The sequence below is a fragment of the Felis catus genome, chromosome D3 (genome assembly GCF_018350175.1).
Source record: "Felis catus isolate Fca126 chromosome D3, F.catus_Fca126_mat1.0, whole genome shotgun sequence".
Classification (NCBI taxonomy): Eukaryota; Metazoa; Chordata; class Mammalia; order Carnivora; family Felidae; genus Felis; species Felis catus.
This window is the reverse complement of record NC_058379.1, coordinates 29,253,717-29,262,667: the sequence shown is the minus strand read 5'-3', so window position 1 is coordinate 29,262,667 and position 8,951 is coordinate 29,253,717. Positions and strand designations below refer to the sequence as shown.

General features: G+C 52.9%; 1 protein-coding gene across 1 annotated transcript in view; it reads left to right on the top strand.

Moving 5' to 3' along the window:
- The first annotated feature begins 3,656 nt into the window (after positions 1-3,656).
- The window catches only part of HIC2 (HIC ZBTB transcriptional repressor 2), a 29,057-nt gene continuing 23,762 nt past the window's right edge, over positions 3,657-8,951 (top strand). The window contains exon 1 of the mRNA XM_023241706.2: positions 3,657-3,768. The gene's annotated coding sequence lies outside the window, so the exon portion shown is untranslated. The remainder of the gene's footprint in view (positions 3,769-8,951) is intronic.

Sequence of the window (8,951 nt, the reverse complement as noted above, 5' to 3'; positions counted from 1 at the left end):
CTTGGCAGGAAATGGGCTTGAGGGTGAACACTGGATGTGGGGAGACCGTGCAAACCTCAGAACAGAGATGGTAGGAGTCTAGTACAATATGATTTAGAAATCCTTTCTTCCCTCCTTGGATTTTTCTTTTTTCCTTCTGAGTTTATTTATTTATTTTAAATATTTTAAAGTAATCTCTATACCCAACACGGGCTTGAATTCATAACCCCAAGATCAGGAGTCCCATGCTCCACCGACTGAACCAGCCAGGCACTCTCGTCTTTCTGATTTTAAAGGGACTATGTACTAAATATGGAAAACTTGGAATGTTCAGGAAAGTTAAAGAAGCAGGAATAACAAAACCTTAACAGGCTTGATATGAATTGCTACACCATTTGGGAAGTATACCAGGTAGGACCTATCCAAATTGAAAATGTTCACGTATCATTTAGCCCATAGAGTCTATTTCTAGTAAACTATTCTGCACAAGTGAAGGCAGAAGGATGTAAAAATATATATTCAATGACTTTAAAAATTGTTTTTTAAAAGCACCAAACTGGGGTCCCTGGCCGGCTCAGTTGGAAGAGCATGAGACTCTTTGTCTCGGGTCATAAGTCTGAGCCCCACATTACATGTGGAAATTAGTTAAAAATAAAATCTTTAGGGGTGCCTGTGGTTCAGTGGATCCTCTGACTCTTGGTTTTGGCTCAGGTCATGGTCCCAGGGTGGTGGGATCAAGCCCTGTGCTTTGGGCTCTGTGTGAGTGTGGAGCCTGCTTTTATCCCTCTCTCTCTCTCTCTCTCTCTCTCTCTCACTCTCTCTCTCTCCCCCTCCCTCCCTCCTTTCCTCCTTCCCTCTGTCCCTCTCTCTGGTTTGCACACACACTGTCTCAAAAAAAAATCTTAATATATATATATATATATATATATATATATATATATATATATATAAACACTAAACTGTAAGTAATCTGAAAAGCTATGATTAAGGGAAGTGTTTATGGAACCCTCATACTCTGGAATCTGTTAGCTATTAAAAAGTGAATTGTGTGATATGAACTAGAAAGATGTCTGTGATAGCTTCTTAGGGACAAAGAACAGATGTCCTGTAAGTTCTAAAGTGACTTGCCATTTATATGGTATATTATTTTGTAGTTTTAAAAAAGTAAGATTGTTGTGTAACGTGAACAGATACCTGTTGATGTCAGATGTACATGTCAGACTGCTAATGTTACTTCAGAAAACATATGGGAGTGAGGGGGAAGGAGAATGAGAAACTTTAAAAAAATGTAGCTGGAAATATTCCTATTAGAAATGTTCCTTTTGTAATAAAACACTAAAATATACATGTGCATGAAAAAAAAAATCCCAACCCCTAGAGAGAACCTCTGTAAATATTTTGGTGTGTTTTCTTCAATATTTTGCATGTACCTATATATATTTGTGCACTTTTTATTCTTAATATCATTTGCACATTTCCAGATCATAAAACATCTTTGTAAACACCATTTATAGTGGCTCCCTTACATTTTCTCTTGTGGGATATTTGACCAATCCCCTGTTGTCAGACATTTACTTTGTGTATGATTTTTTTCATTATTATAAATGACACTTGAAAAAAATTGATTGTACATTAATTTTCAAATGCAAATAGAACAAGTGACTACTGAGTGCCTATTAAGTCTCAGGTGTGTTCTTGGCATTGGGGTTCCAAGCTTATGATCTGGTTAGAAAGATCATCAAGCATATGGTCTACAAATGTGGTTAATTTCTTTAAAACAGAGTCCCAGAAGATGGATTACTACTGCTCCAAGGGGGTATTGATCATTTGAAAAGATTTTTATACTTGGCTCATACTGCCAAATTCACATTCAGAAATTTTGAAGCAATTTATGTACTTCCAACAATATATGAGAGTGATTACTCATCAGACCCCTGCCTGTTTGAAGATTATAATTTGAAACTGATTCCTGAAAATAAAACCAAACCCTCAGTATGTTGTAGTTTATTATTTTTTTTAATGTTTATTTATTTTTGAGACAGAGAGAGACAGAACATGAATGGAGGAGGGTCAGAGAGAGGAGGAGACAGAATCTGAAGCAGGCTCCAGGATCCAAGCTGTTAGCACAGAGCCCGACAGGGGCTCGAACTCATGGTTCTGGTCCGTGAGTTCATGACTGAGCCAAAGTTGGACGCTTAACTGACTGAGCCACCCAGGTGCCCCAGTATATTGTAGTGTTAACTTGCATGTCTTTGGTTAGTAGAGTATTGACATTTTTTCAGTAGTTTCTTCGATCACAGAATGTGCCTTTTCTTCCTTACCGATGTTTGATATTTCTCTTTTCATTTGTTATGTTCTTACCATTTCTAGGATCTGTTTCTAGGCTTTTTGTCCCCTTTCTTTCTTGGTTTGTACCACACTGAATTGACTGTGGTAGCTTTATAATTTAAGTATTATTAAAGCAAGTCCACCTTCATTTGTGGGAAATGAGAGCTGGTTTTGGTTATTTATTCTTTCAGGTGAACTTAGAATTTTGTCAAGTCCTGTTAGGATTACATTAATTTTACACATTACATTAAATATACATTTACATTTAATATACTTTAAATTTATGCATTAATCTGGAAAGAATGGTCGCATAACCAGCCTTCAAGAGGGGGTCTTGGCTAGTGCTAGGGCACAACTTCTCTGCATGGCAAGTCTGGGTTCCTCTCTCAGACGTTGACAGTGGTGTGTTCTTTTGTTTGGTGTTCAAAGTAGAGAGAGGTCCATTAAGTAACTCCCTAGAGAAGCGGCCACGCTCGGGGCCAGCTCCAGTCCCTCAGCAGGCCATCGGGCCACGAGCTTGGGTCCAGGCGGGCCAGCTTAGGCGCGTCGCTTGACCCCAGGGGCCAGTGAGGGTTTGTGGTCACCGGAAGGGGCTGGCTGAACACCGAATGCTCGAGACCTCCGCGTCCTCTGAGCAGGTAGGGCCAGCCCGGGGGGCTGCGAGAGCGGGGACCCGAGGGGTCGCGGGGGTCAGGGGTGGGGGTGGAGTCCCTTTCCCTACAGGACACAAATAACTTGGGCCTCCTTGGGAGCCCAGATCACGCCACCTGCAGTCCCCGGGGGCTGCGCCTTTGACGGCGAGGTCCCTGCGGGGGGCACGGAGCCAGGGTGCGAAAGTGTCCTGGAGGTGGGGCGCAGGTTGCTAGGGGTTGGGGGGGGCTTCAAAGGGGTCAGGGTCAGGCTCAAAGGGGGTCAACTCTGCGTGTGTGGGCTGGGCGTGGGCATGTGGGGGTCCAGAGTCCCCATCCCAGGGGGTTGGGCGGTCCGGTTGTTTCGGGGTGAGGTCGCGGTCCTACCCCTGCACCTGGGGTCTGGGTCAGGCGGGGCGCCCACCGTCTGGGTCCCGGGTGACTCCTGCGCGCCCCTCCCCCCACGGCGCCGTCCAGCAGGCCCACCGCCCCGCCCTGCCCAGTGTTCGGACCTCTCGCCGGCTCCGCCCCGCCCCTCTTGCCCCGCCCACAACGAGACCCCGCCTCAAACCGCCCCCGGCCCCGCCCCGCCGCTCGCCCATTCAGATGTGGGTCAGGGGTGAGCGGGCGGCGCCGACGTCACAAGCTTCCAAGATGGCGCCGGGCGGGCGGCTGTGAGCGGCGCTCGGGGCGCGCTGGGCGGGGAGCCGAGCCGGGCCGGCGGCGGGCGGACGGGGCGGGCGCAGGCGGCGCAAGCCGGGCGCCGAGGACAAGGGGCCGCGGGCAGGGCCGGCCGGCCGGCGGGCGGAGCGCCGCCGCCGACGCACACGAGGTGAGAGGCGGTCAGGGGCAACGGGGGGCGCGGGCGGGCGCGCCCCCGGGGAGAGGGGCGTGGGCGGGCGCGCGCCCGCCGGGTCTGGGCGGGGGCGCACGCGGGACCGCTGGCTGGACCCAGCCCGCCGGGGCTTTGTGGTCCCGGTGCCCGGCAGGGCGCGAGCGGCGGGGGACCCCGGGCACAAAGCCCCGGGGCCGCGCCAGGCCGGGCGCGGGTCTGCGGAGCGGGGGTCGGCCGGCGAGCGGGCGCCGGCTCTTTGTGCCTTTTCATTAGCAATCTAATCCGAACAGCGTCGGGAGAGCTGCGCTGCCTGACAGGCGGGCGGGCTTCCATTATGCAAACGGCCCAGCGCCTGCGGCCGCCCCTCATAAGGGGATTTTGCTATTTCCAGAACTGCGGCGCTCCTCTGCCTGCGGTCCCCTTTTCTTGCCCCCTCCCTGCGGGAAGACCGGCCTGGGCAGGGGCAGGGTTGGCCTTGGAGGAGCCGCTCCCAGAGGACCAGGCCCTGCGGCTGGTGGGCTCGCTGCCCTGCCCCCAGACCTCTCCTGTAGGCAGCCACTTGGCAGGAAGAGAGATGGGCTTGGGGGAGGGGGTCGGCTGGCAGGGGGAGGGGACCGGCTGGCAGAGGAAGGGGGCTGAAGGGCCCCAGCTTGTCACTCTGTTTATCTACTAAGATGGTTCATATTCACGTAGATCTAGTTGGTTGGGGGTAGGGGTAGGGGGGGAGGCAGGGATGCCTCTCCCTGGGGGGCAGTGACTTCTGGAGAGCAGGGAAGGAGGTCAGATAATGCGCCCAGCGGCCCCACCCAGAACAGCGTGGGACTGCCTGGAGAAGGGAGCCCAGTGCTGATCCAGATGGGTTGGAACGTTTTTGAAGTTATTTATCCATGCCTTCTATCCCCTCCACCCCCAGTGTCTTTTTCTAGTAGGAGTTGCCAAGCACATCTGGAAAGCTAGGTTCCCGCGCCCCCCACCCAACGCCCCAACAGCAAGGAGGGGTGTAACCCGGGGAGGCCACCCCTCTGACATATGTGGTGGGGGGGAGGGGCAGAGCTTTGCCCATAGGAATCCTGTGGCGGTGGATTGTTGACTGATGTGGGGATTGCTGTGCCTCTTGTCCTGGGGGGCTGGGTGGGGGGGAAGGAGAGCTGGCAGGTAGTGGAGGTGCCTCCAGAGCTTCTAGGCTGAACTTGGGTCTGTTCTCGAGGGACTTTGGCTGGAGGGATGGAGCTAGGTCACTCAAACCCAGGACCTTTCTGGAGCTGTAGCATTTATTGCTTCCTGGCTCCTGGCTTTACTTCTTCGCCTCCATTCCCATCTGCCAACCCTGGACTCCTTGGCCCTTTCTGCAGACATTTTCAGTAGCACAGGCCATGTGGCTGGTCTGTAGCCCTGGCTCAAGGAGAGACTGTACACTTAGAACAGGGTTGCTGGAGTGGTCTGAAAAAAAGCAGATGGGCCGGCCTCAGGCTGGCCTCTAGAGACAAAGCTGTGTGGTGAGATTGCTGGTTTAGCGGGCTCTTAGCACCAAGAGTGGGGGGGGGGGGATGGGAAGCTGATACTTGGGGGTTGAACTGAGTCTTTTGGCCCAGGAGTAGGTCACCCTGCATTCCAGGGAACCTTTGGTCCTGTACAGTTGGGGTTATGAAAATCTCTGGGTCCCATGGGCAGGCAGTAGACTCAGAAGGCTGGGAGGGGCTCCCCACCTGACTGCCTGCTTCAAGGGTCGGAACTCCCAGGTTGGTCTGCCTTCCTTTGGCTTCTGGCTTTCTGCAGACCAGTTTTGGGGAGTTGCTGAGTGCCTCTTGCCCAGCTTCTCTGGCCGTTTGACTCAGTGCTGGTGTGTGCCCAGAATTTTCCCTGCAGTGTTTTCCTGCCAGTTGTTAGGACTTGTAGATTAGTCACTCAGCTTTTACAAGCAATTCCTGAAAAGAAAAATCTCCCTCTGGTTGCTGGCTCTGCTTAGAGGAAGAAGCAGCCCGAGGGAGCCAGGTCTGTAATTAAAGCAAAACTGAAATGATTGCTTCAATTGCTGGAAGGAGAAGAAGAGGCGCAGGTGGGGCAGAGGCGATAAGTCCTGTCCTGCTGCGCAGTACCTGCTCTGGGGACAGGTAGGCACGATCCTGTCTTCATTCCCTGGTCTTGGCCGGCAGCCCAGCCTTCTCCACAAGCTGCAGTCCTGGATTAATCCTCACGTAGTGTTTTCTTTCCATAGATCAGATTTCTCATTTTGTTAATAAGCACAGCCTCCGATCCACTTGAAGTCAGCTGTCGTGGACTTGGAGCAACAGGGTTTTGCATTATTGAGCTGACAGGCCTGCTGCCTTCCCGGTGTCCTTATTATCTGTCAGGGTCAGATCTGGGGGTGGGGGCAGTGCCTTTTAATCAGCAGCTAGCCCCCCAGAGAAGGGCTGGCTGGGCAGTTCTGGAGAGTCGGAGGAGTGAGGAAGGAATAAAGTTCAGTTTACCCAGGGGACCTGTGGTGTTGCCCTTTTGCTGGCCTGTTGGCCTCAAGCTGTCAGCCCCACCCGAAAGGTTGCTCGCTTTGCCCACTGGGGCTGAGAGCCACTGCCCCAGGACCTGATCACTAAGAGAGTGGGGGCTCTTGTATCTGCCACCTGGGAGCAGCTTTCACCATTGAGAAGAAACAACAAATCAGGTTCTTGTCCTCCTGGCTCTTGGAGCCTGGCTGAGGAGGGACTCAGAGCGCAGTGAGAGGGAACTGGGCTTAGTTAGAAAGTCTGGAGCATGATGCAGGCTCTGCCGTTTACTCTCCGTGTGACCTTGGACAGTGATTGACTCTCTGAGCTTTGGTGTCCCTCTGTCTAAAATGGGAGCAGAACTTGAGTTTACATATACATATCGCTGCCCTCCAGAGCTCACTCAGCCTGGGGAAGACTGACAAACAAATGATTGTTAAGATGGGGCGATAAGGTCTGGCACTGTGCTGTATGGAGTGTAGAGGGCACCACGGGGATGGTGGCTGTAGCTTCCAGGCACGGAGGAAGGGCCCAGCTCTGGGGTGGAGGAGATCCATGAATGCCATGCTGAGTTGAAGTTGGTCGTAGAAGAGTTTTAATGGGGAGTTCACAGGAAGACCGTGGCAGTGTGGAGTGTGGCAGGGGAGACTGGAGAGCAACAAGGCAAGAACGTGAACCTGCAGATGCTGTGTGTTAGAGAAGCTAGCACCGGAGCACCCACTGCGGGCAAGGCACCTGGGAGGCTCTTTCACAAGCTTTTTATTTATTTGACAAGATTTTCTGAGAACGACACAAGGGTGCAGCACCCAACTCCTGTGGCTAGACTGGATCATGCTGGTCTCTGCCCTCTGGCACTCACAGCCTTGCCAACAAGTGGTCAACCTCGGGACGGGAGATAGGGGCACACTTAAGTTTTCTCCAAATCCTTCCAGGTCAGCACACCACCACTTAGTCTCCTCTTACACGGACTGGTAAATGAGACTCAACTGGGAGGTTACATAATTTGCTGGGGCTGCAAGCAAGCAACTGGTCAGGCTAGGGCTGGAGGGTAAATGCCTTTAACTCCAGGGCTTTGTGGCCCATGTAGTGTGGAGTCTGGAGAGGTCTGAGCTCCAAGCCGGGAGAGGCCAGCAGACAGCCCCCTCCCCAAGAGGATCCTGGCTCCGGTTTAGGGGCTTCCAAACAAGCCAGGCCAGTTTGACTCTGCCTGGCACGGCCAGCCTGTGCTTCCTGCTGGGAGGGGCCTTGCCCTGAGGGATAGGGACCTGGGCTGGGGGAGGTCTCAGAGCTGCAGTCAGGAGTGGCAAAGCCAGAGAAGCCGTGGGGGTTGGGGTTGTGTGTGGGCCCCTAGTGAGCTTGATAAGGAAGGGAAAGCCGGGAGGTGACTCCAGGCCCACCACAGTCTAGGAGGGAAGGGCCCCGGCTGGGGTGCCTCTGCTGAGGGAGGGTGTGGCTGGACTGAGTGCAGTGAGTGACTCTAAGAGCCTGCCTGGGACATTTGGGAAGGGGTTCAGAGCCCCTCCTTCAGACTGCTTGGTTTTCATGTTTTTCATGGTAGTGTCCCATGTGGGTGGCAGAGGAGGGCGAGTGTGGCCTTAAAGTTAGAGCAGGTCTTTCTGTGGGTGAGAGGGGACAGGGCAGCCATCTGTTGCTGCCTCTGAGATACATAGTGCATAGTAGGTGTCTGTTTCCTGTTTGAGGGTAAGCCACCCCTGTGAGCACATGGGGTATGAATGAGGAGGGAGAGTGCGGTATGGAAAGGCAGGTGGCCCAGTCTTCCAGTGCTGTACTTCCAGCTCTCTCCATCCATTCCATGGCAATTCTAAGGGCCACTAAGGAAAGGTGGTGTTTGGGCTTGGCTGGGGGGGCGCTTCCAGGTGGGGAGTTGGCCTCTTGTGGAGATGGAAGGGCTGTTGGCTCTGGCACGGGTGTGGCCGCTGTGCAGACTTGTCCCATGCGTTCCAGGCTGCTGCTGCTGCTGCGGCCTCAGGCTTCTTTCCCAGCAACACCTGTGGGTGGGTGGGTTGGTTCTCTCAGGTGAGTGTGGGGAGGGGCCACTCCAGTGCTTTGAGAACAGTAACTCCCCCACCCCCACGGAGTAGAGGTGCTGCTCCCATCACACACTGGAGTCTGAGCTCCCTTGGCCTCTTCATCAGCCTGGTTATAGGTCCTTCAAGGAGAAAAACTGCTCCATGGCCTTTGCAGTTCCCTCACCTGTGCTGCTTTGGAAGTTTATCAGATCTTGGTGAATTCTCGTACCTGAAATGAATGAGAAGCGACAGTAGGGTTGATGGCTAGGAAAGTGGGACCCGAAGCCTCAGTGGCCTGACCCTCTATGGACATCATGGAACTTTCCTTGTGATGAGTGTGTGCTGCTACCCTTGCTTCCTGGAAGAGGCCTGCCTGCTGGTGCCCTGGTTCTCAGCTCTGGACCTCAGGATCATCTGGGAGCTGGTAGAGGCCAGCCCAGCCTAGACTATTTCTAACGTCCATGTTTCCTAAGACTTGGAAATGAATGAATTCAGTGTGCAGCCAAGATCGAGAACCACTGCTTTAAAGAATCTTTGTTGGTAATAGAATCAAGCAAGTGGTGAGTCCAAATCGACCAGTGCATTATGACCTGGGGTGGTCATGAACTGCTTTACTCTAATGGCCCAGTGGGATTGAATTTATTTGCAAAACTAGTTAGGTTGATTCTGT